A 24,725-nucleotide genomic window follows, 5' to 3' on the forward strand; every position below is an offset into this window, starting at 1 on the left:
TCGTTCCATAGATATCTACTGCATATTTGTTGAAGGCGGGCAAGGATGCTTCTGGGAATCCATGCCAAAGCCATCCAAAAAATAGGTGTGGCCTCCAGTACAAATTTGATGAGCACTAATCTTCCTGCTCTAGATAAGAATCGATGACACCAATTTGATAGCCTTTTCTCCAACTTAATGACCAACCATATCCAATCAGCAATTTTTTGACACAGGGGTTTGATCTAGAACCCCAGGTATTTAAAACCCTGATCAAGTGGGAGGATGCTATATGGGAAGTGTTGCTGAGCATATCGAGACTCCTGGATGGAAGTGTGGGCTAAGGTTATAGTGGATTTCCCATGGTTAGCCATCATGCCCGTAGCCCGAGAGAAAAGGGAGAGTACATTAGCAAAGGAGGCAGAGTCTCGTATGCTACCATCAAGAAAAATGAGAACATCATCGACAAAAAGTAGATGAGTGAGGTAACATAGGTCATTCACTTTTAGTCCAAATAGTCGACCATTTCTCTTTGCCTGTGCAAGGAGCTGACTGAGTCCTTCCATGACAATAAGGAAAAGAAGGGGAGATAGGGGGCATCCTTGTCTGAGTCCCCTCTTAGCATGAAAGAAATGTGAAGCAGATCCATTGATGAGTACACTGAAGGAGGCTGAGGTGATGCAAGACATGATCCAGGTGATGAAATCATGGGGGAAGCCCAGATGAATGAGAAGCATTTTGATGTAAAGCCAACTAACACGGTTGAAAGCTTTTGCCAGGTCAATCTTTAAGATGATGCCCTTTAGCTTTTTGGTCCTGATCGAGTGTATGGCCTCTTGAGCAGTGCCAATGGCTTCGTGAATCTGTCGATTCTCAAGAAAAGAAAATTGCTTGGGTGATATATGGAGAGAGAGGATGGGCCTGATCCTGTTGGCAATAATCTTTGCAATGATTTTGTAGAGACAATTGCAGAGAGAGATGGGGCGAAAGTCATTGAAAGATGATGGAGAATCAGACTTGGGTATAAGAGCAATGAAGGTGGAGTTAATGGCATCATATAATTTTCTAGTGGTCTTGCATTCCTCCACTACTTTGAGCAGGTCTTGTCCCAAGAGTTCATAAAAGTCCAGATAAAATTAAATAGTCCAGCCATCTGGCCCTAGACTTTTGTCTTTTTTAAGCCATTTTAGGGTCCCCTCAAGTTCAACAGTCGTCACTGGTGAGGTGAGATCATCCGTCATATCTTCATCCACAAATCGAGGAAAATGGCCAGCTACTTGAATAATTTCTGCTAGATTGGACCCAGGAGGGGTTTTGTAGAGATTTTGATAATGAGAGGTTCCTAGAAGAGAAAGTTTATTGAAAGTTTCTGCCACACCTCCATCAGGTAAGGGCAGATTCCAAATAGTGTTAGACACCTTTCTTCCCTTGGCATGGTTCTGAAATAATTTTGTGTTATCATCTCCTGCAAGAAGCCAAATGGCCCTGCTCTTGAGTCTCCAAGTTTCCTCTCTCTCCTTCAATATCTTATCCTTCTGTTTCTCAAGCTCAATAAGATGGGATTTTTCATTAACAGTTGTAAACCCCTTGTTACGATCATCCATTAAATCACTCAGTTCTGATTCAATCTGAGATAGGATATGATCATCCCTCTGTACTTTCTCTTTAGCCCAGGTGATAGATAGTTACTTGAGATGAGAAATATTGTGGCAGAAACCCTCAGCCAGAGATCTATGTCCCGATATGGGATTTGCTTTCCAGTAGTCATTGACCAGCTTGATGTATCCCAGATCTTGTAGCCACACATGGTTGAATTTAAAGGGGGATTTAGGCTTTGAAAAAGTTATGTGAACTATAAAATATGTCAAAAAAAAAATCAAATTTTTAGAGATGCAAAATATTTTTATATGTGAAACTTTCTTTAAGTTTTGCATTTAAAAAGAAGTTTATCAATTTCTATATTTGGTAGATTCCTGTAGATCCATAATTAAGATAGATTTATATTGATAAATAAATATATGATGAACTTTATACTTGTGATTGTAAGAACATTTAATATTTATTAAGTGATCCTAATATAATAACTTTGTATGCATGTTAGTTTGGCCATAGAGCTCTAATATGTGGTGATGATATTGAAATTGAGAGGATCAATATTTCTCACGTTTGGGTTGTTGGTGTTGTTCCAATGCTACTGTGGCCATGACAACTATTGGCGTTGGTGTTGTTCCAGTGTGGCTGTAGCCTTAGCAACTGAGTCAGTTCAACATCACCAAATGAGATGGATAATAATACAAGAAATTAGAAGCAACCTTAACATGGAGTAGTGTTGATCAATGGGTTGTAGATTTCAATGATGATGAGAGCTCTTGCAAGTTCTCCTGCTCCCTCCAAATGCATGAATCTATTGGATGCTTCTCATTGTATTTAGAATATTCCAAAAAATGCTTATCTTATGTTATAGTTAGAATATTCCAAAATCTACAATTAGTATTTAATATCGATGATATCTATTAAATTTCCAAAATCTTCCAAAATCAAACATATCCATTAAATTTCCAAAATCTAATTAGAAAAAAACAACTCAACAAACCAAACTAAATTATTTCCCTCAATTACCCACTATTCTCAACTATTCAATTATCTGAGCTCATATCCATAGATCCTGAAATATTCAGGGAATATGTCATAAAGATGGTCCTCTTCTCTTGTTCTTTAAATAGATCCATTGGATGTTCGTCTAAGAGGAAGATTTACTGTCATCATCAATAACAAAGACATTAATTTGCATATCCAGAGGGATCTTTGTTACAGGCCCATTGAACTCCACAAATCAATTGTTATTTTGTTAAGTGAAATCATAAATTATTTATACAATCAGAGAGCATTTGCCAGATCTCAATTATCTGGTGGTTTTATTAACTGTAAAACCAAAACTGTCTAAACTATAAATTCTAATCTAATAATGTTACAATATCTCGAAGGGTTAGTTAACATTCACCCTTTAATCTGAAGGGACATCTGACATGCCAAGTAACATTCTAAAATTTTCAAACTTTTCTCATCCTAGTGCTTTGGTGAATATGTCTGCTATCTATTCTGAAGTAGGACAATGTGTCAGATGAATAACCTTGGCCTCTACATAATGTTGAATCAAGTGATACTTCGTGTTAATGTGCTTGCTTCGATCATGAAACTTTGGATTCTTGGCCAACTGAATTGCAGAAGAATTATCGACAAATAAAGGAGTTGAATCTTTCTGCTTCTCCTGCAAGTCTTCAAGTATCTTGTGAAGCCAAATGATTTATTTTGTGGCTTGAGCTGTTGCAACATATTTGACTTCAGTGGTAGAATCAATAGGTACAAATTTCTTGTGTGACCTCCAACTAATGGTTGTTGATCCAAGATTCATCAAATAACCAAAAGTAGATACCCCATTCTCTTTATCACCATCAAAGTTAGAGTCTGAATATGCAGTGAGATGGAAATCTACAACTTTGGAGTATTTGATGCCAAAAGTTTGAGTGCCCTTCAAGTATTTCAACACTCTCTTTGTTGCATTCCAATGACCTTCACAGGGTTGATGCATGAACCTGGAAAGTATCCCTATAACAAAAGTAATGTCAAGCTTCCAACAAGTTGTTTGTACTTTGTTGGATCATCAAATGTACTTCCTTTAGTGGAAGTAAGTTTCAAATTCTGCTCTATAGGAGTAGAAATAGGGTTACAATCCTACATTCCAAATCTATTTAATATTTGTCCAACATACTTCTTTTGAGAAATAAAAATATGTTTGGGTTGTTGATCAACTTCAATTCCTAAATAATAATGCAACAAACCCAAATCTGTCATGTCAAAAAATTTCTGCAGCTCCCTTTTAATAGATGCTATATAATTATCATTATTCCCTGTAATCATAAAATCATCAACATAGACAACTAGATATACAACAAATTTTTCGATCCTTTTGACAAATAAAGTTGCATCATCTAGGTCAAAAATTTTGTAATTCAGCTTAAGGAGGTGTTCAGTTAATTTTTCATACCAAGCATGAGATGCTTGTTTTAGTCCATATAATTCCTTTACCAATTTTCATACCTTATTTTCTTTGCCTTTGACAACAAAACCCTCAAGCTGAAACATGTAGACATCCTCTATCAAATCTCCATTCAAAATGTTTTTTTCACATCCATATGATGTATCTTCCATCCTTTTTGTGCTGCAAGAGAAAACAGAGTTCCGTTTGTGCCCCATTTTGCTGTAGGAGAAAAATTCTCTGTATAATCAACACATTCCTTCTAAGCATAGCTTTTAGCTACAAGTCTAGCCTTGTATTTGTCAAGTGAACCATCTCCTTTATACTTGACTTTATAAACCCATTTGCAACCAATAGGTTTGATGCCAGTAAGAGGATCCACCAACCTCCATGTGCCATTTTTAATAAGGGCACCATATTATTTCTTCATTGCATCCTTCCATTCATCACAATTAGTAGCTTCTTCAAAACAGATAGGTTCACTAATTGTGGAATAATTATATTCACAATCATGAGAAACATTACCTGTAGAATAATTTCCTATCCAATAATCATCATATTTGCTTGGAAATTTGCTAATACGAGTGGATCTTCTCAAAGATTGTTGAGGTGGTTGTGAGGGTTGCTCATCCTGAAATACAGGTTCTTCAAGAAAACTTTCTGATTATGTAGGAATAACATTGTCCTCCAAATTTTCCTCAACATAAATGTCTTCATGAATTAAAGATGGAAAACCCACAGACAGGTCCAGAATGTGAATCCCTCCTTCAGTACGTGGAACTGTATTTTTAGATTCAAAATAAATTTTCTTGGATGCAAAATTATCTAAATGAGCAAGTTGTCGATCAATAGTGGAGAAATATTTTGCAAATTCTAAAAAAATGACATCTCTCGAAAGAATATATTTTTTTTTTGTTTTCTTCATCATATGATTTTTAGACTTTTGAAGTACTAGAATATCCTAGAAAAATACACTTTCAATTTTTGGCATTTAATTTGTTTCTTTGATTCTTAGGAATAAGTGCATAACAAGTAGATCCAAAAACTTTAAAATGATGAACTGCTGGTAACCTATTGTACCAAAGTTCATATGGTGATTTTTTGTTGATGACAAAAGAAGGACATCTATTTTTAATGTATGTTTCATAAAGTATTGCTTCTCCCCAAAACATTAACTTGACATTTTTGAAAAACATCATTGATCTAACCATGTTAAGCAAATTCTTATTCATCCTTTCTGCAACACCGTTTTGTTGTGGATTATATGGAATAATAGTTTGGTGTTTGATGCCATTATCTCTTAAATATTGTTCAAAAGCTTTAGAAGTATATTCACCTCCATTATCTGTTCATAATGTACCAATATTATGTTGAATTTCATTTTTAACCATAGCATGAAATGTTTTAAACATATCAAAAACTTGTGACTTTTCCTTCAAAAGATAAACCCAACACATCCTCGAATAGTCATCAATAAAGGTGAGTATATATTTATTTCCATTTATAGTTGGTACAGGCATAGGTCCACATAAATCAGAATGTATATAGAAACAAAACTATGAAATGGTTGTTTACTGTGTTTCCCCAAGATGAAAGCATCACATGGTGTGAGATTTCTTGGAATAGTGGGGAGACCTTTAATGCCTTTCTCTTTCATAATTCTAATGATGTTATAGTTGATGTGACTAAATCTAGCATGTCATAGTAAACTAGAAGGAAAAATATTATTCTACTGCACTAATAGAGTTGAATTTGTAGCAGACTATGTAATAGATGAATGACTATTTAATTTCAACAATGTACCTTCTTCAACACCAGTCATAATTACTAAATTATCACTTTCTCTATGGATTTCAATAATTCCATCAAAAATATGGATTGAATGTCCTTGTTTTCTGATATGAATGAGGGACATTAAGTTCCTTTGAAATTGTGGTATATAAAGAACATCCTTTAATATATAATATGCTAAATGTGGAATCTTTAATCTAATTGATCCAATTCCTAATGGTTTAACTTCAAATTTATTAGAAAAATATACAACACCATCAACATTATCACTGAAACTTTCAAAAATATATTTCTGGAATGTCATATGACAGGTAGCACCTGAATCTAAAATCCAATTGTCCTCCCATGAAGAAAATGTAGTATTAAAAACATTATCAATATTGAAATTGCAATGAGAAACTATATAATGAGCAGATTCATTTGTTTTACTTTTGTCAGAAGGTGGTTGCTTTGTCTTGTCATTAATTGGCTCTTTATTTTCATTATTAATCTTCTCCCAAGGAACCCTACAATTAACTGAACTATGACCAATTTTTCCACCTCTGTAACATCTAATATTTGGTTTATTAGACTGAAATTTTTTGTGTCTGGTTATTATGTTGTCTATCACCCTGATTGTTGTTATTATCCCCCCTGCCCCTACTTCTAAAGTTCCTTCTTCCTTGACCTTTGGGATTCTTGCCACCTCTGGCAGATTCATTTTGTGATTTATGTTCCTTTTGTGGATGGCACAGGATTTTTGTATTTGTAGTAGAAACAAACTCTTTCTTCCCAAAAACCTTTTCTCTTTTTGCAATTTTATTCACTAATTTATCAAAAGTAATGTCCTTTAATTTTCCACTAGCTTGGAGAGATTCCAAGTAGTGAGAGTATGTAGGGTGTAGGGCCTTGATGAAGGTAGTTAATTGTAAGTCTACTTTAACACCTATGGCTTCTATATCATGGAAAATAACCTTTATTTCAGAAGCCAATCTCATTGGATCATTGTCCTTCATCTCCAAATTAAATAACTTCAATAACAATTGAATAATCTCTAATTCTGAATGTGAATCATAGAGTTCCTTTAAAATGTCTAATGCTTCATATGTTGTCTTACAAGAATGAATGTATCTGCTTACCTCTTCTGAGACTGATGTTGTAATCATAGCATAGGATTTATTGTTCTTGACTTCCTAGATGGCACGTTGTTTGTCATCATTTGGAGGTTCTAGTGCAATTTCTTTATAGTCTCTGTCCTTTTTTCCTTGGAAAACATCTTTCCACAAATCATTAAAAATCAATGTACTTTTGAGTTTTCTTATCCATTTTGGGTAATTTTCTTTCCCAGAAAGGACAATGCCAACTAATGAAATTATGGATGTCATCTTTAAATGAAATCAAAAAAGGTTTTAATAATTTGGATGAACTACAAAAAAATATGTCACTGTCTGTAAAACAAAACTGAAAGTACCCTGGTATGCAATTGACAATCCTGTGGCAAGGCCTTTGCAACAAAGAAAAAAATTAATGAAATCCAAATGAGGTTAACAAATTACCAGACATCAATTGACAGCGAAACAGTTTTTAAAATTTTACGACATATAATGGATGCCGCAATTGGCTGGGTCGCAAACGAGAAGACCACACATGCCAGTTCAATCAACACTCTGGATCGCTCTGACAAATCAATGACGCATGGTGACACAAAACTTTCTGAACTTTAACGAGACGAGTGGTTCTGGGGAATGGTTTCATTCAAACATCCAATCATTTGATCAATGACTGTAACAGATTACGGGGGTATGCAAGTGGATTTCAAGTACCACCAACGATGACATCGTAAACGGCTCGATGTATGGTCAACGAACGCATTAATTCTGTCACGTCTTCCGTTGCACCATCCACGTCACACAGTCACACATGAATGCTAATGGAGTTCAACTTTACATAGATTGGATCATTACTTCGACACTTCTAAACCTCGTCGCTTTGATACGACTATTACAGGCCCATTGAACTCCACAAATGAATTGTTATTTTTATGAAGTGAGATCATCAAGTATTTATACAATCAGAAAATAGTTGTCAGATATCAACTGTCTGGTGGTTTTGCTAATTGTAAAACAAAAACTAACTAAAACATCAATTCTAATCTAATAATGTTACAATATTTCAAAGGATTAGTTAACAATCTTGATGGAAAAAAAGTAAATCAAAATGCAAAGAATTCATATGTTTGAAAAATGTTTGCATACTTAAATCTATTGAAGCGAGTAATTTCAAATTAGCAAAGCATAATGGCTTAGTCTTCGCCAGTTAATTGGGTAAGTATGGTTGTTATTCTGTGCGAGGTGAGGGATGCTAGATTTTGGAATATTTCCAAAATTTGATGGAAATGATGAATTTTTTTTTTTTTGTATTATTAGGGTGTTAAATTTATTTTATATTAGCAAGTCTAATATGCCTCATTGTTGATATAGTACCTTCCTCTTATGCAAAAAATGAAAAGTAATTAACAACCGAAATTATTGATAGCAAAGTCCTCAGGGGCGTTGAAAAGTGTAACTAGGTTCGGTCTTCATAATGACATGTAATTATGATTTTTGTAAATGATGTAAAGAAGAAAATAAAATTATTATTAACTTGCTGCATGGGTTTCATGAGCAATGGATTTTATTTTTAGATGGCTCCCATTGAAAGCCTTTAGGATTTGTCATTAAAGTAAAAAAGAGTCAATGTCATGTATGAAGAACTCTTCTTGGGAAAATTACAAATGTATATGAGTCTATAGAATTGTCTAGAAGCCCTCCAAAGACAAGCACAAGTTCTCATCTTCATGTCGGCCTCAAGATGAAGTAAAAGCTCATGTCGGCTCAACTAAATGAAGACACAATGATTCATAATTCATGTTGGCTTATTTATGATAGGGATACTACTATATATAGGGACCTCTCCCTATTCCACAAAGACAAAATTTCAGACATATCTCTAAGATTTTCGGGTGGAAAATTGCAAAGAGAAGTTCAGATCTCTTTGCAATTCGGATAGGTTTATATTCAACAAGTTCGGATCTCTGAATTCAGATGGATAGTTACAGTCAATAATTTTAGTCAAAGAGTTCAAATATCATTATAGTCAAGAAGTTCAGATTTCTGTGAGAGAGTTTCGGTGATATGAAGAAGCCACAGTTTAGTAATGTAGACCACAAATTTGGTACTATATCACAATGATTCGGTGGAATATCAGTAAAGGTATCAGTGCTAACTTAAAGGAAATATATCAGTGCTATCAAAAGAAAATGGATTCAATGCCATCACAAAAGTAAGGTCTCGGTAATATGACAGCGAGGAGATCTCACAGTAAAGGAGATCTTGATGTGAAGACAGTGATAAGATCTCAGTGGTGACAATGTCTCGATGCTAAGAAGGTCGAAGTGGAAGAGGTGTCAAGAAGAAGATTAATTTTCAAGAGAACTTGTGTCTTGGTCTTGGAGTGGAAAGTAGGTCAAGGGTCTTGGTCTTGGTATTTGTCAATTGGAATCTCTATAAGAAGAATTTTGTGAGGGTTTTCCTCTCAAAGAGTGAGAGGTTTTGGCCCTAGATCATAGCTTACATTCTGTGTCTCTTGCCTATCTTGTTTATGCATTGGTAGTTGTTTTATGAAGAAGAATTGTAATAACCTAAGTAAGAAGAAGATCCTAATCTAAAGAAATGAAAATCACTCACAAGCAGTCACTAATTAAGGAGAAATCACCTAATTCATGATGCCCTAGATTTATCAACATGGTATCAAAGCTAAGGTGTCAGTTAAGGAAGGGAATCTAATCAAAGAAACACTCAAGGATCGAGTTTCAAGAAAGGCATCAAAGCAAGTTGAAGGATATAAAAGTGAAGTCGAGATCTACATCAAAGAAGAAGTCTACACAAGCAATTTTTTTGGATCCTCTAGTCATCATCAAAAGACCACAAAGACCCTCATCAAGCTGAAGAGATATATAAAGGGAGGAGCCCAAAGTATATACATCCAAGAGAAGCACTTCAAAAAGATCACATCATCTTGGAGAAAGTCAAAACCCTAGAAGCATTTATGGATCTACACTTAGTCACCACCGAAGAAGTCAAGGTATCTTGAAGGCTAGTTATCCAAAGAAGGCTAAAGGCATTTTCATCATCTTCAAAAGGATATAAGGAAATTTCCCTCTCATTGAAGCAAGGATCCCCTCCTTACCCTTAAATAATATCATTTGCAGAAGCATCAAGACATCCTCATCAATCACCATCATCAAAGGGAGCTAGATCAAAAGGCATTGTCATCATAAAAGAGGCAATCTCCTTTTATTGAAGAAGGGATTTCATTTGGAAGAAGATCATCCAAAAGGGGGGCTAATACATATTCATCAACAACCATCAAAGGGATCAAGTTGAATATTTCATCTTTACTTGTCAAGTAAGTATCTTTTATTATATAATCTAATCTAGTAAAATGACTTCGTTTTGCAAGGAGATATATAAGCTAGTTGCGTCATCAAACTTCCTTGCATAGAAAAAGGAGGATAGACATAATCCTCAAATAAAGTGAAGTCATTGATCATATCAATGGAAAAGTCTCTAAACCATCCAAAGGTCAAGCATTATCTGAATACGTGAAAAGGGATCAAAGGGCTCAAGGGATTCTTATGAAATCAATTAAAGGTCCCCTCATTCCCTATATAACAGGATTGTAGACATCAAAGAGATATACGATAAGCTGGTAGAACTATTCTCTGAAGGTGCAATATGAAAGGTCATATCACTTAGATCTGATCTACACAAATTCAAGGTATCAAAGGATGAAGGGATATCCTCATAAGATCTCAACTGCAAGATCTGAGAGAGATGATAATGAATAAAATCCTCATTGTTCTAAATGCACTAACTGATGAACAACGTAACAAATGTCAATAAGAATAATAAACTTATCGCATTCAACAACTTTTGGTTTCTATGCAAGATAAGGGATGTCAGGCTTTGGGAAAAATGTGTTGAAGGATCAAATGAAATAATTCAAACATTTGCAGGAAGGAAAGGGAAGTTTGGAAAAGTAGGTCCTCAGAAAGGAAAGAAGATCATAGCTAAGATTCAATGCTATGGATGTTAAAAATTATGGACATTATAGGAAATATTGTCCTAAGCTCAAAAGGGAAAATAACGAAAAGGGAAAATCATTAGAAGTAAGAGCTTGTGACATCATCATAGGAAACATAAAGGATGTCTGGAACAAAATCTATGGCAGTCAACTGTGAAGGATATAGTTGTGACTTCTTCCTTTTTCCCATAAGTGCTACAAGTCTCATCATACATCAGTCAAAAGGAAACATTTTTTGGATAGGGATATGCAAGATCCTCAAGGTTCTCTGATGGAATCTTCATCGGAAGGTTCACCAAACTAGAGAGGAAGAAAGTGTTTCATTAGGAATTCTCACTTGTGGAATTCATGGGATGATTGTATGATAACATAAGAGATGAATTAGATCAAGGGGTTGAAGTTGCTTTCAATCAAGGAAGCTGCTGAAAGAAGTCTAGATGACCTAAAGGTAAATGAGGCATGTATATTTGTATTCAATGTTATAAATTAATGTTGTATGGTTGCAGGTAACATGGATCACTACTCTATATTGAGAAGCATGATCAAAGGAAATGAATATTCTCCTATGAAAGGATGTCGGAAGGCATGGGTCACACTACATGAAATCAACATAATATGTACTCATATGAAGTATGAGGTGGTTGACTACAATTGAGTAACTATGATTGGAAACTCCTGGGAATAAAACGTGTGAAGAAAGGAAGGAAGAGATCATGAGATATGCAACCAGGGTAAAGGAAATCAACATTCTGAAGACCAAGAAGATTTGACTAGGATATCTCCATGAAAGATATGAAGACTCTAATGGAGTTTGAAAAAGAAAGAGACACTTATATATATATATATATATATATCTATATGTGTGTGTGTGTGTGTGTGTATGTGTATGTGTATGTATATGTGTATGTGTATGTGTACATATACATATACATATACATATACATATACATATACATATACATATACATATACATATACATATACATATACATATACATATACATATACATATACATATATATATATATATATATATATATATATATGGGAGATGTGTCGATATGTATGTAGGATGTTGATGCAAACTTGTAGATGTCATGATGAAAGACCATCACAAAGGTAATATTGTTTTTAATGTTCATTCCTTTATTTTTAAACAAATATTTGGATGGGTTTATGCAGGGCTGCCAAGAGAAGATCTATGGATGTCTTCCACCACTGGTGCACATGTAGTATAATGAAATATCCTTAAGTACACATGGCATGAATAAAGCATCATGGCATAAAGGAAGGTGAGATATGGACTAATGGATCACTTTCTGATGATGACATGGCTGACTCATGGATGAAAGTGATGGATGATTGATGCCCTATGTATAAGTCCCAAACATGAAGACTCCTAGATAGCAAAAATAAGTTCATGATATTGTGAGAAGGAGTTCTTCAAGTAGTTGGTTGTCCCATCATCTCCACCTGAGGAGCTGTTGTAGGTCCCTAATTAAGAGGGAGCCTGGAAAAAAATTTCTTACTTGGAAGAAAATTGGAAATTCCTAAACCAAGATGGATCTTAGGTACATTCCTTTTGTAGGAATGAGTACATTCCTTTATTCGAATAGATATGTCCTCCCTAATTAAGAATGAGAGATAGGGACATCATTCTTGTCTTCACCTCAGAAGACAGAATGGAGGATTGGGTAAACATCTAGTGTCCGATGCTCTTTGAGGATGAGACAGAGAATCCAAGATAAGAGTAGTCATAGAGGACTGATATTCTTTGAGGATTGGGAATCCAAGATAAGAATAGTCCTGGTGGAATACACCCTGAGAACTCGAATGGGGTATGTTCCAGGAGAGACAATGATTAAGGTGTTTATAAATCATTGGTCTCACCAGCATTGAGCTCAGATCTTGTGGGGAGATAAAGTTGTTAGTCAAGGCCTTTCTATGTGACAATGTTGGTTGATATGATGTTATACAAATGGGTTACCAATCTGATTCTTCTTATGAGAAATTGTTCAGATTGAGAATGACCAAGTACCATTATGAATACCTCCCTAGTTAAGAGGGAGTGTTGAAAAGTGTTACTAGGTTCGGTCTTCATAATAACATGTAATTGTGATTTTTGTAAATGATGTAAAGAAGAAAATAAAATTATTATTGAATTGCTTCATGGATTTCATGAGCAAGGGATTTTATTTTTAGATGGCTCCCATTGAGAGCCTTTATGATTTATCATTAAATTCAAAAAGAGTCAATGTCATGTATGAAGAACTCTTCTGGGAAATTACAAATGTATATGAGTCTATACAATTGTCTAGAAGCCCTCGAACGATAAGCACAAGTTCTTCTCTTCATGTCGGCCTCAAGATGAAGTAAGAGCTCATGTCACCTCACCTAAATGAAGACACAATGATTCATAATTAATTTCAGCTTATTTATGATGGATAGACTACTATATATAGGGACCTCAACCTATTCCACAAAGACAAAATTTCAGACATATATCTGAGATTTTTGGGTGGATAGTTGAAAAGAGAAGTTCAAATCTGTCTGTAGTTCAGATAGGGTTACAGTCAACAAGTTCTTATATTTGAATTCAGATGGATAGTTACAGTCAAGAATTTCAGTCAAAGAGTTTGGATATCATCACAGTCAAGAAGTTTTGATTTCTGTGAGAGATTCTCGATGCTATGAAGAAGCCACAGTTCAATAATGGAGACCATAAATTCGGTACTATACTTCAGTGATTTTGTGGAATCTTAGTAAAGGTTTCGGTGCTACCTTAAAGGAAATATATCAGTGCTATCTCAGGAAAAGGATTCAATTCCATCACAGAAGTAAGGTCTCGGTAATATGACAGTGAGGAGGTCTCACAGTAAAGGAGATCTCAATGTGAAGACAATGATAAGATCTCAGTGGTGACAATGTCTCGATGCTAAGAAGGTCAAAGTGGAAGAGGAATCAAGAACAAGATTAACTATAAAGAGAAATTGTATCTTGGTATTGGAATGGAAAATATGTCAAGGTTCTTAGTCTTGGTATTCATCAATTGGAATCTCTATAAGAAGAATTTTGTGCAGGTTTTCCTCTCAAAGAGTGTGAGGTTTTAGCCTTGGCTCATAGCCTACATTCTGTGTCTCTTGTCTATCTTGTTTATGCATTGGTAGCTATTTCATGAAGAAGAATAGTAATAACCTAAGTAAGAAGACGATCCTAGTCTAAAGAAATGAAAAGAACTCACAAGAAGCTACTAATTAAGGATAAATTACCTAATTCGTGATGCCCTAGATTTCTCAACAAGGGGGCAACTCAATTGGTGATTGAAGTAATGTGAAATATTTGTAAACTAAGAGATCTAAGGTTCAAATCCCCCTGTTTGTGACCCAGTTTATAGAGAGGAGGACAAACTGTAGACCCCCAGAGGTTTACTAGTAGTTACGTGTCAGGCGGGTTGCTGGTTTCCTTTGGGTTAAAAAAATAAATATTTATAGCAAAGTTAATTGCACTACTATTCAAATATGAAAGTAGAGTGATATATATATATATATATATATATATATATATATATATATATATATATATATATATATATATATAGATATATATATATATATACATATACATACATATATATATATACATATACATATATATATATATATATATATATATATATATATATATATATATATACATATACATATATATATATATATATATATATATATATATCTATATATATATGTATATATATATGTGTATATATATATATATATATGTATATGTATATATATATATATATATATATATATATATATATATATGTATATATATGTATGTGTATATATATATATATATGTATATGTATATATATATATATGTATATGTATAGATATATATATATATATATATATATATATATATATGAAATTAATATTTAAAACAATTTTTAAAATTTTATTAAGTCCAAATCAATAGAGAAATGAATGAATTTTATTGAGCTCGTGCTTGACTTAGTTTCCTTCATTGCGTTGCGCTTTTCTGAAGTTGTGGTGTCTCTCTCTCTCTCCCTGTCCATTTTCCTCATGGACCCTCTGGATTCTAAACTGGAGGGGGCTCTCTCCTCTGCTATGCCCCCCCTAGTGAGGTTGCCTCTGCTTTTGCTAGCCTTGTCTCCTCCCTTGGCCCCCCTTGGGACTGCCCTGTTGTCTCAAAATTTGTTAAAAATATTTGTGGATATCCCAGAAATTTTTCTTCCTCCTTCTATGCCTGATAGGGCTGCTCTCTCTGTATATGAGAAGGGTCTGGTTGAGCAGTTCATTGACCTTTGACCTTCTCCTAAAATTGTGCAAAAATGGGTTGAGCGAAACTGGTCTCCCTTAACTCAAGGAAAAATATCTATTCGATTTTGTGGAAGAGGCTTCTTCACCTTCTATTTTGAATCCAAAGAAGACAAAGATTTAATATTCAGAAATGGTCCCTACTTCATGGATACTAGAGGTCTATATTTAAACAGATGGACCCCAAATTTTGATCCAGAGCTTGATGTCCCAAATGTTGTTCTAGTTTGGGTTCGTCTTCCCCACCTCCCTCTTCATTGTTGGGGAGATGAATCTGTGAAAGCAATAGGAAATGTTGTTGGGAAATATATTGACCAAAGTGAACCAAAAGAAAACATGCATGCCTGTGCTAGAATCTGTGTGGAAGTTGATCTGGGAAAAGGGCTTCCAGAAGCAATGAAAATAAAGGTAGATAAATGGAATCACATACAACAGCTGGACTACGAGTAGATTCTATTCAAATGTAAGGTATGTCATGAATATGGTCATTTTTCAAATAGATGTTCAAAGAAAGAAGTAGAAGAAATAATAGAATCTCAAGACCCTCAATGGGTACCAATCAAAAATAATAATTCAAGACCCAAGTCTTCCAAGCCTTTTGCCCCCTCCTCCTCAGCTCCCATTCCTAGGGGTGCCCCTCCTTCCTCCTCCCCTCCCATCTTCCCTTTTGATTCCAATCCTTTTGCCTCTCTAGCTCCCCCTCCCGATCCTTCCCTAGCTATATTGGATTTCCCCCTCTCAATGTTGATCCCTCACCCTATCCACCTCCCTCCCCTCTGGCTCCTTCCTCTCTTTCCCCTCTTATCCCTTTGCCCAAATCCTCTAAACCTCCCTTGTATCCTCTTCCTCCTCCCTTTGAAAGGATTCTTACTAGAAATCAATTTAAGGACTCTCTTATTCTCTCTGATAGTCACAAGAATCCTGGAAGGAAGACCAACAAAGAATTAAGCGATGATGGAAATGGGAACCCAATAGCCAATGGAAACATATATTGAAAAAAGTATTGGAAATAAGGAAAAAATTCAACAGACAGTTCAAGGGAAGGGTCCCTCTACCTCAAATCAAAGTAAATAATGTATATGGTCTCTTGGAATTGTAGGGGCCTTGGGCATCCCTTGAAAATCAATTAGAAAAAGATCTTCTAAAATCATAATGTCCAAACCTCTTTTTAATGTAGGTTACCAAGTCCTTCGAACAAGAAATGATTCAAATAATTCAAAAAACAAAATATTGTGGAGGAACATCAATAAAAGCTATAGGAGCTTCAGGTGGAATTTGCACAATGTGGAACTAGTCCACTTGGGAATTATTATCCCATCTCAAAGAGCTACATTGGATCAAAACTGATCTAAGAAATAAAAACACAGGGTATCAAATCTACCTCTACAACATCTATGCCCCCTCTCACTATCGAGATAAGGAGCATTTCTAGCACTTCTTGGTTGATAGTTTAAACCTAAAATCAAACAATAATATTACAATAGGAGGTAATCTAAACCTAATTCTAAATGCTAATGAAAAGCAAGGTGGTTGCTACCAGGCAGATCCTTTCAGGGATATCCTTGAAAATATCATAGAGAAGCACAATCTAATGGACATAGTCCCAAAAAATGGGAAATTTACCTAGAGCAACAAAAGGTTAGGATTGGGCAACATCAAAGAGCGACTAGATATATTTCTTATCCAAGATAGTGTCATATCAAACTATAGCGCAGTAATTTCAAAGATTATCTCTTCAACAACTTCAGATCATAAGCCTATAGCAATCAAACTTGGGGAAAGTGAAAATTTGGGTCCCCTTCCCTTCCGATATAATCCTCTTTGGGCCACCCACGAAGAAGTCAGATTGATGGTCACAACAATATGGAAACAAAGTATAAATGGTTCTCCAAGTTTTGTATGGGAGACAAAGCTAAAAAATGTCAAAAAAATCTTTAAAATCTGGGCCAGAGCACACTACAAAGAACCTCATCAAAAGAAAATTGAGTTGTAGAGAGAGATTGAACAAGTGCAAAAAAAATTAGAGGAAGGAGAAGTAACAAAAGAAAATCAATTGAAAGAGAAAGAACTACATTGGGAAATATATAAAAATAACAGAAAAGAGGAAGAGACATGGAGGTTAAAATCCAGAAATTTGTGGATTCAAGCCGGTGATCAAAACACCGCCTTTTTTCATAACACCACAAAAATGAGAAAAATAAAAAACCATATAGAATCAATAAAAGGAGGAGAGATAGAAATCAAGGGACAAGAGGAGCTAAAAAAAGAAGCTCATCAACATTACAAAAGTTTGCTATCAATTGATCCTGTAAATCCAAGTTATGAAGAATTTATAAGTTATATTCCCAAAAAGATCTCTAAAGAGACAAATTCAAAAATCTTAAAAGAAGTGGAAGAAGAAGAACTACAGTCAACCATATGGAATCTCCAACTAGATAAAGCTCCAGGTCTTGATGGGTTTTCCATAGCTTTCTATCGCTCCTTCTGGTTGATTATAAAAAAAGAATTTCTTAAGATGATTAGGTGGGTATTCAAAAAAAAGAAAATAGGTGGCTTCACTAACTCCACCTATTTGGCCCTTATCCCTAAAGAATTGAAGCCCTCCTCCTTTCACTGCTTTCAACCCATATCTCTTTGCAACTCCTCATACAAAATAATATCCAAGATCTTAGCCAATCGAATTAAACCTCTTCTCCCCAACTTGATTTCCGAAAATCAAGGAGGTTTTGTCCCTAACAGGCAAATTGTCGACAATATAATGGTCGTTCAAGAAGCTATCCATTCAAGCTTAGCCAGAAAAGAACAAGGCTTCATACTGAAACTTGATATGGCCAATGCCTTTGATAGAGTCAATCTCTCCTTTCTCTCAGTTTTCCTCCAAAAAATTGGCTTTGCTCCCGAATTCATAGACCTCATAAAATCTTGCGTTATAGGCCCCTAGATTTCCCCCCTTATAAATGGAAGGCCTAGCTTCTTTTTTCAAAGCTCAAGAGGCTTAAGACAGGGCTGCCCGCTCTCCCCTTTCCTCTACATATTAATGGTTGAATCTCTCAGCAGGAACTTGGAACATTGTAGGAGGAATGGCTCTATCACTGGACTATTCTTCAGCAAAGGTGTCAAGAGTATTAATCACTCTTTATTTGTTGATGAAACCTTATTCTTAGGAGGTGCTTCGTGTATTGTGGCTAGAAGGTTCAAAAGCATCCTGGATAGTTTTTTGGAGGTCTTTGGTTGCCTCCTAAACAACTCAAAAAGTAGTATATATGGCTGGAATGTTCCTGCAAGAACTCTTCAGCGTATATCCAAAATCTTAGGAGTTCCTTTCCAAGAAAACTGGGATCATTTTAAGTACTTGGGATTTCCCATCACAAAAGAAATTATGAAGTCAGAAATATGGTATAATTATATAGAAAAAATGAAGAAGAAAATTCCAAAATTGGGGCATCCTTTGGCTTAACCTTGCAGGGAGGATAACGGTGATTAAATCCGTATTAGTTGCTCTTCCTCTCTACCAATTTGCTATAGTTCATGCCCTTGTTGGAGTCCATAAGAAAATAGAACTTATTATCATAAACTTCTTATGGCAGGGAGGCAAGAATGAGACAAAAAAATTCAGTCTGGTAAAATGGAACCAAGTAATTGCTCCATTTGAAAAAGGAGGAATCTCCATCCACCTTCCTGGATTAATGAATATAGCCTTAGGAGCTAAGGTCATTTGGAGATTTATAACAAGAGAGTCCACTTGGTGGAAGCAAGTTTTGGAGGAAAAATATCTTAACTCTCCTCACCAATCCTTTCTCACTGGGAAAATGCCCACCAAACCTTGCTCTCAAATTTGGAAATTAATAAAAAAATCCCTCCCTCTTGTCAAAGAAAACACATCTCGAATCCCAGGGGGTGGACAGGACATAAACCTTTGGAGTGATAGTATCATGGGAAATCCTCCTCTCTTAGATCTCCATGGAATTCAGGATCTTAAAACTTGGATGATTAATAAGGGAATTTTCTCCCTGGAACAAATATCATAATGGAATCAGAATGATAATTCTTGGGAACGTTGGCTTCCTCCAACTTTCTCCCCAGATCTCAAACCTCAATGGGACATTCTCTTGTCTCATCTCAAAGGTGCAACTCCTATCAGTTATGGACAACAAGACTCCTTCAAATGGAATCCAACAGGAGGAGAGTTTACTGTAAAATAAGGGTATATGAAGCTTCAAGAACAACAAGATCATCAGGATTGGCCTCTTTGGAAAGTAGTTTGGAAGATAGAGAGTCTTCCAAAAATTAAAATTTTCATTTGGACCATGTTAAAAGGGAAGACTATTTATAACACTTTTTAAAATTTTATTAACTCCAACGCAATAGAGCAATGAATGAATTTTATTAAAATTATGAATGTTAAAGTTTATGGTTATTAACATTTTACTATGTGAGTGTTTTAACATATTTGGAAATTCCTTTGCAACTAGTAAACATATGGTGAAAAAATGTAATAAGGAATTCTCTTAAATTTAGAGAATTTAAATTGAGAAGCAATCAATTGAAATAAAAAAAGCAAGAAAAAGACTTATGCTCATGAAAAATCATGAAAAATTCAATTGTTTTATTGTTAAAAATAAGTATGATGATAAATAGAAAGAAAATATTAAATGTGGAAAAAATATTCTACATATTTAGTTGTATTTCATAGTCCTCAATTTTTATTAAGGTGAGGGATGGTAGCTGTTAGAATATTTCCAAAATTTGATGGAAATGATGATTTTTGTTGTTGTTGTATTATTAGGGTGTTAAATTTATTTTTATATTAACAAGTCTAATATGCCCTGTGGTTGATTAGTACCTGCCTCTTATGTAAAAGGTAAAAAGTAATTGACAATTGAAATTATTGATAGCAAAGTTAGTTGCTCTATTGTTCAGGCATAAAAGTAAAGTGGTTTGTTTATCTAAATATTTGCATAGTGTATATATATATATATATATATAAGAAATTAGTAGATCAATTGAGTATTGAATGAAATTTATTAAAATTATAGAAATATAGAAAGTTTATAGTTATTAACATTTTACTATGTGAGAGTTTTAACATATTTGGAAATTCCTTTGCAACTAGTAAACATATGGTGAAAATAAATGTAATTAGGAATTCCTTTAAAATTAGAAAATTTAAAATGATAAACTATAAATTGAAATAGAAAAAGCAAGAAAACAAAAAGATTAATGACTAATGAAAAAGCAAAAAGAAAATAAAGTATTTTATTGCTAAAAATAAGTATGATAATTAATGGAAAGAAAATATTGATTATGGAAAAAATCTTGTTCATAATTAATTGTATTTCATAGTCCTCAATGTTTTATTTTGTATTTCATAGTCCTCAATGTTTTATTGAGAAAACAGAGGGAAAATCTCAAATAATTCCAATTTATAAGGACACTTGGCTATTTGAGGTTTCTTTTTTTAAACAATTTATAATTCTAACAAATTGATTTTAAACCACATAAAATTAGACATCCACCAATAAAAAATTAGAAATTCAAATTTTAAAAATTCAAAAATTAAATTTCAATTTCTAAAAAAAAATTTAATATTTAATTTTACAAATACTTTAATAAAATTTAGAAATAGTTTTTTTAATTTTGTAAAATAATTAAAAGTCAAAGTATTTTGACTCAAATTGATTAATTTAAGTTATAAATTAAAAAAAAATCATGTGAGGTACTTGGATCATTACATATTCTGGAATTTATTACTCGAGAAATTCTTATGCTACTCAAATTCAATAATTTTAATTAAATTTTTTGACAAATTAAAATAAAAATATATTTCAAAAAATAAAATAAAAATGCATTGAATTGACTTGAAAATACTTTTAAAAAATAAAAAATTAGCTTGGTTAGAATATTGTTCTATTAGGTTAAATGGTTAGTAGTTTGCTAAACAATTTGTTTCGCTAGCTAAATAAATGGCTTCAAGAAAATTTTATAACTGACCCATTTATCGCACAATATTTTTTAAACAGATCAATCAAACTTGAATTTGTATTATCAAATCTCATCAAAATTACATGGATTGTGCATGTTTATCGCACAATCTTTTTTTTTTTTTGTAAACATTGTAGAGCTCTCTGTATTTACTTTTTGAGAAATTTTTTTACAAACATGTCCCCCGGCTAGTCACCTGCCCGAAGGAAACCAGGTGACCACCGGTCAGCATTATACCCACTCCAAAATTTGAATAAGTTCATAAAAAACCACCTGCTTCTCGAGATCTTATCCCTATTGTCTTTACAGAGCATAACAAAATTGCTTCTTTTCTGCATTTAAAAAAATTCATAGACAAAATAGACTAATCCTCATCAGAGGATGCAATCTGTACTAAAGCCTTCGCACCGAAACTTGGCACCTTCATCTTAGGGCCTGGAAGCTCACGTCCCTGTGACAGTTTCCACTTGATCTCTGACAAAGTCTACTCAATCTGGCCCAATGTGAGATTATTCCTGTATGTTTGGATCTGTATTATCGCAAGGTCTTTTAGTATTTCCGCCCGAACAGGGTCTGGCTCCTTGCTCCTTTCCTGCTTGTCCAGAACTTCCCCTTCCATGTGTTCATGATGAAGAGTCATGGCACGCGCTATGACATGTTTCATGATCCAATATTGTTGCAGAGTCTTTTTGAAGAGCGATTGCCTGCCGTTTGAAGTTCCCGGGTCCTGCAACATTCCTTCCCATTCCTCCATGGGTGAGTCTCTGCACCAGAGGTTATTTCTCAAATCTCCCTCACAGCTCCAGATTTGATCTCTAACCTCCTTCGGGTTGCCCTCCATGTAGGTTGATGATCTTCTTTTTTAATTGTCCTCTTACTGCGCCTGGGATCCATTCTTCTTTTCGTCTGCTCCTTACCTCTCTTTGCCTGTAGCTTTTCGTTTTGGTTTGCAGTTGTGCCCTATTCTGGGGCTAGACCCTTTTACCATCCTTCGCTTCGCTGTCACCTTAGGCTCCTGCTTGTTGTTTGCTCTTTCGATCTCGCCACCTTTCTTCCTTGCTCGTCCGCATGCAAAGTGTCTGCTTTGCCTTTTCCTTAAGCTTTATCCCTTTGTCGTTTTCCTTTCGTAATTTTACCACCAATTGTCCTCCCTTCCCTCCTTCCTTGGCACGCCTCCCTTCCCACTTGCCTTGGGATGCTGCCCACCTGTCCTGTCCACCATCCTTCATTTATTACTTTACGCTCCCGGCTGCTCTTACCATCTGGTTGCTAACTCCACTCTACCACTTGGCGCTAGTTTGCTGCCCATCCTTGGACTTGCTGTCCTGCCCTTTCCTCTTCCATTCCTTTCCATCTCTGCCCCTGATCTCTCCGGGCCTGTCCTTCCTCTAACCCCCTCCGTCATCCTACTCAACTCTGTCCTTGGGTCTGTCCTTTGCTGTTCCATGTCTGACCTGTTCTTTCCCGCTTGCATCTGCCCTTGTCCTTTGACACTCCCATCAACTCCGAGCGAATTCTCTAGATGCCCGCTTTGGCGCCTGTCTTCTTCTGCTGCCTGAATCAGTTGTTGCATTTCCTCTTTCTGGTGAAGCTCTTCTACGCTCACATCTAGATGCTGCTCTCTGTTCCGGCATCCCTAGTTCGCAAGGAGGTCTACCGGAGCGTTTCCTTTCCGCTTTACATGGGACGATATGGTGCATGTGACCTTCCTCAATTGCCAACTTATTTTGGTTATTACCCACGTCGTTCGCCAAATTTTACTAAGTTTTTCGGCTGGTACTCCCTACTGGAGTTGTTTAATTGTTTCTATCACTAGCATTGAGTTTCCTTCAATCTGCAGGCTTTGGTATCCTTCCCTAACCACTATTGCTAATCTCCTATTCAGCACGTGGAATTCTGCCTCGTTGTTGGTGGTGATTCCATAGTCCATTGCATAAGCCCATCTAATCTCCCCTTTGCCGTCTCTGAATATCCCTCCTATTCCAGTCTGCCCTAGGTTGCCTTTCGCCGCGCCATCAAAGTTTAGCTTAGTGAATCCTTGTGGCGGGTTCCTATAGCATTCTTTGGCTCTTGCATTGCCTGCATTGTGTTCCCTCCCTGTCATGTTTGTGTTTTTTACTTTGATTTGCAGACGGTTCATAATGCGGGTCTCTGTTGTTTCCTTCTTCCAATCTTCCTCATTCCAATTTCGAGGATCACTGTTTCTCTTATGTTTTTCATGGTTTTGCTCCATATATCCTCTTTGGCTTTTTCATCTTCCCTGAATATCACCCGGTTCCGTGCCTTCCATAGGTTCCACAGAAGGAAACCAATGGACAGATTCCAAGCTCGGTTCAGTATTTTGTTACGGTACGGCTTGCTGCTCCATTTCTCTATTGTTGTTCTTATGCTACCTATGTTCTTGTCAGTAATCTCAAAGACCTGATGGTGGTTTTGCCACAGGTTGTTGCTGACGCTACAGGAATTTGCAATGTGCTCCATGGTTTCTTTTTGGTTCTGGCACAGGGCACAGCGCGAAGGTCCATGTGTCCCCTTCCTTCTCAGTTGGTCCTAGGTTAAGGCGCGCCCGTGCAGCAATATCCAGGTAAAAAGCGTCACTTTTGGCCAAGTTTTTAACTGCCATATTCTGTCCCATTTTTTTATGTCTGGGTTTCCAGTTCTTCCAGCCTTTATATGATATCCTTCTGAGATAGTAAACATGCCTTTTATGTGTTTACCCCATCTTATTATATCTGGTCCTTCTTTGATTGCAATTTTCCTTGTTTCCATTTCATTTTGGTAATTTATCCATTGTTTTGTTTCTGGTGCTTCGGGCCAGTCATTCTTCATTTTCCATTTTCTCCAATAACCGTCCTATTCTGGTAACCAATAATTTCTGACTGCATCTTCCTCCATTTGGGTGGTGTATTATTGAATGTCTAGGAGTTGAGGTTCCTGATTAAGGGTTCCTCTCTGCTGCCACGCCTCCTGCCAAAAGTTTGCTTTATCACCCTCCCTAATTTCCCAAAAACTGTGTTCTCTTATCAGGTCCCTGTTAAGACTTGCAAGGTTCCAGATGGCTGAACCTTTCTTTTCTGATTGGTTTCGGAGTTTGCCTTCAGGTGACCTTGCCATCTCGTATTTCTTTTCCCATAACGATTTCCATAGATATTCCCCTCCTTGAATCCACCTCCACCATAATTTTGCACCCATGACTTGGTTTAATATGTAGGGGTCTCCCAAACCTAAGCTCCCTTCTGTGACATGTTTTCTTAGCCATGTCCATGAGAGCAAAGCCCACTTTTTTGATTTTCTTATTCCTTGCCATAGAATTTTTTTGAAAATTTCCACCATTTTCTGACATATGGTTTTAGGAATCGCTTGACTTTCCGTTTGATAAATTGGCATAGCTTGGAGGACTGACTTCAGGAGGATGAGTTGACTCGGTATATTTAGCGTTCTAAACATCAAATTGTCCATTCTTTTTTGAATTTTTCCTATCAAGCCTTTCCAAT

Source organism: Pinus tabuliformis, chromosome 3_1 (assembly GCF_031772625.1).
Source record: "Pinus tabuliformis cultivar Carrire ecotype Pingquan chromosome 3_1, CPIR1, whole genome shotgun sequence".
NCBI lineage: Eukaryota > Viridiplantae > Streptophyta > Pinopsida > Pinales > Pinaceae > Pinus > Pinus tabuliformis.